Source organism: Eumetopias jubatus, unplaced genomic scaffold, assembly GCF_037043125.1.
Source record: "Eumetopias jubatus isolate StellerSeaLion01/CBP00866 unplaced genomic scaffold, mEumJub1_p1.0 scaffold_17, whole genome shotgun sequence".
Classification (NCBI taxonomy): domain Eukaryota; kingdom Metazoa; phylum Chordata; class Mammalia; order Carnivora; family Otariidae; genus Eumetopias; species Eumetopias jubatus.
In genome coordinates, this window is record NW_028274823.1 from 89,107,725 (window position 1) to 89,117,637 (window position 9,913).

Genomic DNA, 9,913 nt, shown 5'->3' on the forward strand with positions numbered 1-9,913 from the left:
GACCCCTAGGAAGCTTGCCACAGTGCCAATAGATTGGGCCTCCCATGCCCCTAGGCCCTAATGCCAACCCTAGGTTCGCTTCTAAGGGCTCTGTCTCCATAGGCCTGGCACCAAATCCCCAGGGTTTGTGGCACCTGAGTAAACCGGGGTACTCAGCCTGTCACCCAGAAGTAAACCACGCCATGTGGAGCTCCAGAAAGTATCAGAGCAGGGAAACTCTGCATGCCCATCCCAGGGAACCCCCACAATAAGTGACACCCTGGGTGCAAACCCTGAGCCTGACACTCACCCGGAACCATGCACTCAACTCTGGCCCCCGGGAAGCTCGCCACAGCACCAGTAGTTCAGGCCTGCCATGCTCCTAGTTCCTAACTCTAACCATAGGTTAGTTTCTGAGGGGTCTATCCCCAGATGCCTGGCTCCAAAGTCCCGGGGATTGTGGACACATCAGCATTACCACAAGACTCAGCCTGCCACCCAGATGGAAACCACACCATTTAGAACTTCGAAAAGGTTTCAAAGCAGGAGAAATCCGCATGCCTTTCCAATCAAAACCCCACTTTAAGTGGTCTCCTGACTGTAAACCCTGTGCCTGGTACTCTCCTTGACCCACCCATGTCCTTAACTCAGATCCCCGGAAAGCTCACCATGGTGCCGGCATGATGGGCTGGCCATGCTTCTAGGACCTAACTCTAAACCTAGGTGGCTTCTGAGGGGTCTATCCTCAGAGGTCTGGCTCCAAACCCCCAGGGATTGGGGACACCTGAGCAATACCATAGGACTTAGTCTGTCACCCAGAAGGAAACCGCACCATTTGGAACTTGGAATGCATACTTAGCAGGAGAACTCTGCATGAAAATCCCACTAACCCCCACTTTCATTGGCCCCCTGGTGGCAAACCCTGAGCCTAACACTCAACTTGACCAACACCCTCAGCTCAGCCCCAAGGTAAGCTTGTCACAGTGCCAAAAAATGGTGCTTGCCATTCCCCATGGCCCTAACACTACGTTGGCTTCTGAGAGTTCTGTTCCCAGAGTCCTGGCTCCAAAACCCAGGATTGGGGACACCTGAGGAATACCAGAGGACTCAAACTGCCATTCATAAAGAAACCACATTTTTTTAAACTCTGCAAAAGACTCAGAGTGGATAAATCTGCATGCCTATCCCAGCAAATCTACAAATTCAGTGGCCCATTGGACACACACCCTGAGTCTGACATCACCCTGACCCACTCCCTCAACTCAGACACCAGAAAGGTGACCGCAGCATTGGCAGTTCAGGCCTGTCATGCCCCTAAGCACTAACCCTAACTCTAGGTTGGCTTCTGAGGCATCTTCACCAAAAGCGGGACTCCCATGACACAGGTTTTGGGGACACCTGAGCATTAGCAGAGGACTCAGCTTGCCATTCAGAAGGAAACCACACTTTTTGAAATCCGGAAAGTGCTCAGAGCAGGAGATATCCGCATGCCCATCCCAATGAACTCCCACATTCAGAGGCACCCTTCCCGCAGACCCTAAGGCTGACCCTCACCGTGCCCCAGGCTCTCAACCCAGCCCATTGGGAAACTTTCCACATTGCTGGCATATCAAGAGAACTATGCCTCAAGGCCCTAACCCTAACCCTAGATTGGGTTCTGATGGGTCTATCCCCAGATGTCTGGCTACAAAACCCTAGGTATTGGGGTCACCTGAGCAATACCAGCGGATTCAGCTAACCATCAAAAAGAAACCTTGCCTTTTGGAACTCCATAAAGGACTCAGAGCTGAGAACTGTTCAAGCCCATCCCATCGAACCCTCATATTTGGTGGCCCTCTGGCCACAAACTCTGAGCCTGACACGCACAGTGATCAACTCTCTCAACTCAGACCCCCAGGAAGCTCTGCCCAGCGCAGGCAGATCTGGCCTGCTGGCACCTGGGCCCTAACCCTAACCCTAGGTTTTCTTCTGAGGGGTTTGTCCCTAGAGGCCTGGCTCCAAAGCCCCAGGGATTCGGGAAAACAGAGCAATCCCAGAGGTCTCAGCATGCCCTTCAGTACAAACTGGTGGCATTTGAAACCCCAGAAATGATTCAGAGTAGAAGAAATCTGCATGCCATCCCAACGAATCCCCACTTTCATTAGTTCCCTACCCACAAACACTGAGCCTGACAATCACCCTGACCCACGACCTCAACTCAACCCCACAGAAAGATCACCACAGCAATGGCTAATCAGACCTGCATGCCCATAGACCCTAACCATAACCCTAGAATAGGGACTGATGTGTCTCTCCCCAGAAGACTGGCTCCAAATCCCCACGGATTGGGGTCACAAAGCAATGCCAGAAAACTCAGGCTGCCACCTAGTAGGAAACCCTGCCATTAGGAAGTCTGGAAAGGACTGAAAAGAAGAGAACCCTGAATGGCCATCCCAATGAACCCCTAATTTCAGTGGCCCCTTGGCAGCAAGCCTGAGCCGGACACACACCCTGACCCATGCCCTCAACTCAGCCCCATGGAAGCTCCCAACAGTGTTGGCAGATTGGGGCTGCCAAGACACAAAGCCCTAAACCAAAGCCTAAGCTGGCTTCTGAGGGTTCTGTCCCCAGAGGCCTGGCTCCAAAGTCCCATAGAGGTGACATTTGAGCAATACTGGAAGAATCAGCATGCCATCCAGAAGGAAACCACACCATTTGGTACCCTGGAAAGGATTCAAAGCAGGAGAAATCTGCATGTCCATCCCAGCGAACCCTGACTTTCAAAGTATCCTGACCACTATACACTGAGACTGACACTCACCCTGACCCATGCACTCAACTCAGCCCCCTGGAAAGTTTGCCATAGTGCAGGCAGATCGGGCCTGCCATGCCCCATGCCCTAAACCTAGTTTGATTAATAGGAGTCTGTAATCAGAGGTCTGGCTCCAAATTCCTGGGGATTGGGTTCACCAGAGCAATACCAGGGAACTTAGTCAGCCATTGACAGGGAAACCGAGCCATTTCTAACTCCCAAAATGCTTCAGACCAGGGGAAATTTTCATGCCCATCCCATTGATCCCCCACATTCACTGGCCCTCTGGTTCCAAATGCTGATTCTGATTCTCACCCTGACCCATGCCCTCAACTCAGCCCCCCGAGAAGCTCCCCATAGCCCCAGCAGATCTGGCCAGCCATGCTTCTTGTGCCTAACACTAACCCTAGATAGGCTTCTGAAGGTTATGTTCCCAGAAGCCTGGCACCAATGCCGCCATGGATTAGGGATAACAAACAATATCAGAACTCAGCCTGCAACCCAGAAGGAAACTGCAGCATTCAGAAATCCAGAATGGATTCCGACTAGGAGAATTCGGCAATGCATCCCAGTGAACCCCCACTTTCAGTGGCACCCTAGCTGAAAACCCTGAGCCTGACACTCACCCTGACCCACGCCCACAAATCAGACCCCCGAGAAGCTCGCCACATGGCAGTTCAGAGCTGCCATGCCCCTGTGCCCTAACCCTAACTGAGGGTTGGGTTCTGAGGAGTCTGTCCCAGAGGCCTGACTCCTTAGCCCCTTGGACTGGGGAAACCTAACCAATACCAGGGGACGCAGACGGAGTTGAGGTCATGGGTCACAGTGATTGTCAGGCTCAGTGTTTGCAGGAAGGCGGCAAATGAACCCATGCCATTTGGAACACCAGGAACGATTCAGAGCAGGAGAAATATGAAGGCCCCCCTCAGCCCATCCCAGTAAACCTGCACTTTCGTCAGTCCCCTGGCCGTCTATCCTGAGCCTGACATTCACCCTCACCCACGGCCACAGAGCAGCCCACCACAAAGTTGGCAGATTAGACCATCCAACTTCTTGGGCCCTAACACTAACTCTATGTTGGGTTCTTAAAGGACCACCCCCAGAGGCCTGTCTCCCAAGCCGCAGGGATGGGGATATGTGAGGAATACCAGAGGACTCATCCTTCAACAACGTGTGAAATCATGCATCTTGGAAATCCAGAAATGATTTAGAGCAAGAGAAACCTGGATGAAATCTTGAGCCATTCCCTGCTTAGATATAATTTAATACAGTATTGAATAGAAACCCAGAGCCTGATATCTCCCTAATTCTAGCCCTCATATCAGACCTCTGTGATCTCTACACCTCAACAGATCATATCTTCCACGCACTGGGCCCACTCCATAACCCTAGCTCAAGACATGTGTGTAAACATGAACACACCTTTCTCCAAGATGACTTACAACCGACCAACAAACACCCGAAAAAGTGCTCAACATCACTAGCCATCAGGGAAGTACAATCAAAACCACAATGAGATACCACCTTACACCAGTTAAAATGGCTACAATTAACAAGTCAGTGAACAACAAATGTTGGCGAAGATGCATAGAAACGGGAACCCTCTTACACTGCTGTTGGGAATGCAATCTTGTACAGCCAGTCTGTAAAATGGTATCAAGTTTCTTCAAGAAGTTAAAAATAGAGCTATACTATGGCCCAGCAATTGCACTACTTGGATATTTACCCAAAAAATACAGGTTTAGAAGAAAGTAGTGGCACCTGCCCCCCCCCCAGCGTTCACAGCAGCAATATCCACTATAGCCGAAATATGGAAAGGGCCCAGATGTCCACGGAGAGATGAATGGATAAGAAGGTGTGGTGTATATCTATGATGGAATATTATTCAGCCATCGGAAAGGATGAAAACCTGCCATCACATCAACCTGGATGGAACTGGAATGTATTATGCTGAGCAAAATAAGTCTATCCGAGAAAGACAATTGTCATATGGTTTCGCTCATATGGGAAATACAAGAAACAGCACAGAGGATCATGGGGGAAGAGAGGGAAAACTGAATGGGATGTCATCAGAGAGGGAGAAAAACCATGAGAGACTCCTAACTATAGAAACAAACCGATGGTTGCGGGAAGGGAGGGGGATGGGGAGATGGGCTAACTGGGTGATGGCCATTAAGGAGAGTATGTGAAGGAATGAGCACTGGGTGTCATACACAACTGATATATTATTGAACACTACATCTGAAACTAATGATATACTATAAGTTAAACAAAGAGAACTCAAAAAGCAATCTAAAAATTTGGATGGAACCACATAAGATACTGGACAGCTAAGGCAATCCTAAAAAATAAAAACAAAGCTGGAAGAGTCACAATTCCAGATTTCAAGAGATACTACAAGCTGTAGTCTTCCTAAAAGTATGGTCCTGGCACAAAAATAGACACTGTGACCATGGGAAAAGGACAGAAAGCTCAGATATAAACCCACAGTTATGTGGTCAGTTAATCTTCCACAAAGCAGGCAAGAATATCGAAAGGCAAAAGGACAGTCTCTACAGCAAAAGGTGTTGGGAAATCTGGACAGCTATGCACAAAAGAATGGAATTAGACCACTTTCTTACACCATACAGACAAAAAAACTCAAAACAGTTTCAAGACCTCAATGTGAGACCTGAAACCATAAAAATCCTACAAAAGGGCACAGACTGTAACTTCTTGTTATGGACCATAGCAACATTTTTCTAGACTGTCTCCTGAGGCAAAGGAAACCAAAGCAAATATAAACTATTGGGACTACATCAAAATTAAAAGTTTCCTCACAGCAGAAGAACAATGAAAAAGTAGTAATAATAAGACAACCTACTGAAAGGGAGAAGGTATTTGCAAACATCATAGGCAATAAAGGGATAGTGTCCAATATATAGAGAACTGATACAACTCAACACCCCACAACCAATTAATCCAGTTAAAAAATAGGCAGAAAAATGAACAGATATTTCTCCAAAGAAATACAGATGGCCAACAGTCACATGAAAAGTTGCTCATTATCACCCATCATCAGGAAAATGCAAATCAATAGTACAATGAGATATTACCTCATACTGTCAGAATGGGCAACTTCAACAGCACAAGAATCAACAGGTGTTGGGAGGATGCGGATAAAGGGGAAGCCTCGTGCACTGTGGATGGGAATGCAAACTGGTGCAGTCACTCTGGAAAAGGGTACGGAGGTTCCTCAAGATGTTAAAAACAGAGCTACCCTATGATCCAGCGTTTACACTACTGGGTGTTTACCTAAAGAATATGAACACAATAACTCCAAAGGATACATGCACCCCTATGTTTCTTGCAACATTATTTACAATATCACAATCTGGAAGCAACTCAAGTGTCTGTTGATAAACTGATAAATAGGTGAGAGATGTGTGTACACACACACACACACACACAGTGGAATACTACTCAGCCATTTAAAGAATGGGATCCTGCCATTTGTAGCCACACGGATAGAGCTAGAGGGTTTTATTCTAAGTGAAATCAGTCAGAGAAAAAAATAGCATATGATGTCACTCTTATGCAGAATTTAAGAAACATACTTAAATAAAGGAGAAAAAAGAGACAAACCAAAATACAGGTTCTTAAAAATAGAGAACAAATGGATGGTGACCCATTGAGGTAGATGCAGGTAGATGGAGGGATGAGTGAAACAGATGAAGGGGATTAAGAGCAATTTTCCTGATGAGCACTGAGGAATGTATAGAATTACTGAATCCGTCAATTATACACCTGAAACTAAAATAACAGTGTATGTTAGCTCTACTGGAATTAAAATTAAAAATTAAAATAAAAGGTTTTTCTTTCAGTTAACTATTTGAAAGTTAACTTTCAAATAGCTTTCGCTGTGCAAAGTTCATAGGCCCTACTTGGGAGTACTTACTCTAAAATCATTATTCACTCTGTGCCTCGAATTCAAATTTCAGAGTTCTTATCCTTTACCTGTTGAACCTAGCCCACGGGAGCCATGGTCCCTTTCTGTCCAGGCTCGGCACCTATGCATTCAAGAGTTTAAGTAGAGACAGATGCAACTTCCCAGTCCAGGAAGCTATTACTCTTTCTATTTTAGTGTGAGATGGTCACAGAGTGTGGGACAGGTTTCAGAGCAGGTTTGTGACATATCCTGGATCTCTAATTCAATGGTCATTACCTGGATCCATGGGGCAAATAGGTTCCATGTGGATGGGCTTGCTTCCAAGCCCATACATGGAAGACTCAAAGGTGGGAAGGCTCAGTGCGGGACAGGAAGAGGACCAACCACAGACAACGGTGTGACCACTCCCCTGATCCAGGACCCGCCCTGGGAGCCGGTATGGGAGGCAGAAGCAACGGGAAACCACCAAGTTCACCAGCTGAAGGCAGGAGGCACAGGTCAAGGGATTTCGAGATGCAAGGTTTGGAGGCTGCTCGGAGCTACCTCTGGGAGGGAGGGGTGTGGAGGAATGAGAAGGAGAAACCGCTTGCTCCTGGCCTGTGCCAGCTACCCACCACTCCTGGCAAACATCAGTCTACACAGCTGACACAGAGCCTGGGCTCAGGATGGGCTGGCTCGGGTCCCTCATCCCTCCGTGGGACAGATGGCTCCAGGGCTCAGGGACATGCTGAGGGAGGTGGGGGTAAGGCTTACCCTCCCAGGTCATCCCCTCCTTGTGCAAACAGCCTTCCAGGACTGCTGAAAACCCACTAACAGTTTTGAAAGACATGCCAAGGGTGAGCTAAGGCACTGAGAAATGTAACAAAATATTCATTTTTAATTTAAGAGCTGTCAGCTCAGGAAGTGGGGAGAGCTTCCCTGAGGAAGACTTAGGGGAGGGCAGGCCAGGCTGAAAATGGAGATGTGGTTCTCCTGATTGGGGATCTGCAGGCCCCTTCCAGGGCAGGGCATCGTCCTCGCCTCACAGGGGATCCATGGAACTGTTCCATCCAGGGGCTGACATGGCCAGAGCTGACTCTCGAGAAGGCTACCCTGGCATCGGGTTGCACAGGGAAGAGGAGGAGGGCCAGATGGAGGGAGGGCAATACCCCAGAGGCCATGGGAAGAAATGAGGCTCATGAACATGTAGATGATGAAAAGTAGGAGGCGGCAGCCTGACAACAGTTTTGTCAACAAAACTGACAAACTTTTAGCTAGACTCATCGAGAGAGAGTTTTGTTTATCTTTCCAAATAGGCAACTCTTCTTTTAATTGATCTTTTGTCCTTTTAGTCTCCATTAGATTTATTTTCACATTCCTCTTTGTTATTTCCTTTTTGCTACTAATTTGGGGCTTTTACACTGCATCAAAAACTGCTGATGTATTGTAGGGTGATTAACATAACATAATAAAATAAAACAAAGAAGGAAAATAAAGAGAGGGCTCAAATACAATCAGGAAAGAAAAATGATGGGTTCCTGTCTCACATCAAAATCATAGGGGAGAGCACAGGCAGCAGCCTCTTAGACCTCGGACGCAGCAACTTCTTGCAAGACACTGTCTCCAAGGGCAAGGGAATCAAAGGCAAAAATTAACTCTTGGGACTTCATTGGGATAAAAAGCTTCTGCACAGCAAAGGAAACAGTCAACAAAACCAAAAGACAACCAACAGAATGGGAGAAGATATTTGCAAATGACATTTTGGATAAAGAGCTGCTATCTAAAATCTATATAAAGAACTTATCAAGCTCACCACCCAAGAAACAAATAATCCAGTCAAGAAATGGGCAGAAGACACCAACAGACACTTCTCCAAATAAGACATACAAATGGCTAAGAGACACATGAAAAAATGCTCTACATCACTTGCCATCAGGGAAGTACAAATCAAAACCACCATGAGATCCCAACTTACACCAGTTAGAATGACTAAAATTAACAAGACAAGGAACAAAAAATGTTGGCAAGGATGTGGAGAAAGGGAACCCTCTTACACTGTTGGTGGGAATGCAAGCGAGTGCAGCCACACTGGAAAACAGTATAGAGTTTCCTCAAGACGTTATAAATAGAGATACCCTATGACCCAGCAACTGCACTACTGGATATTTACCCCATAAACACAGAGGTAGTGAAGAGAAGGGTCACCTGAACCCCAATGTTCATAGCAGCAATGTCCACAATAGCCAAACTGTGGAAAAAGCCGAGATGCCCTTCAACAGAGGAATGGATCAAGAAGATGTGGTTCATATACACAATGGAATATTACTCAGCCATCAGAAAAGATGAATATCTACCATTTGCATCGACATGGATGGAACTGGAGGGTGTTATGCTGGGTGAAATAAGTCAAGCAGAGAAAGACAATTATCATATGGTTTCACTCCTATGTGGAAGGTAAGCAATAGCACAGAGGATCATAGGGACAAGGAGGGAAACCAGAACAGGAAAAAAATCAGAGGGGGGGGACAAACCATCCGAGACTCCTGACTCTGGGAAACTAACTGAGGGTTGCAGGAAGGGAGGTGGTGGGGGAATGGGGTAACTGGGTTATGAGCATTCGAGGGCAAGTGTGGTGATGAGCACTGGGTGTTATACTCAACTAATGAATCATTGAACATTACATCAAAAACTAATGATGTACTATACCTTGACTAATTGAATTTAAAATTTTTAAAATGTGAAAAACTTAAAAAAAAAGAAAGAAAGATGAGCCATGACAATGAATACCACAGAAATACAAAGGATCATAAGAGAGTCCTAGGAGAAAAGAGGCCAATACACTGGAAGAAATGGGTAAGTTCCTACCAGCAACCTAGAAAGACTGAACTGTGAAGGAAAAATATCTGAACACTCTGATCACTAGTAAAAAGATTGATTCGATAATTAAAAACCCCAACATATAAACAAATATCCAAGACAAGACAGCTTCACTGAGGAGTTCAACCAGATAGTAGAAGACTTAATACCAACCTTTCTCAGACTCTTTAAAAAATAGGAGAGGAGGGCATACGTCCAAACTCATTTTATGAAGCCAGCATTATCCTGTTACCAAAATAAGAGAAGGACACTACAAGAAAAGGAAAGACCGGGCGGGGGGTGGGGGGTTAGGAGGCGGAGCAAGATGGCGAAGGAGTAGGAGACCTGGATTTCGTCTGGTCTCAGGAATCCACCTGAAT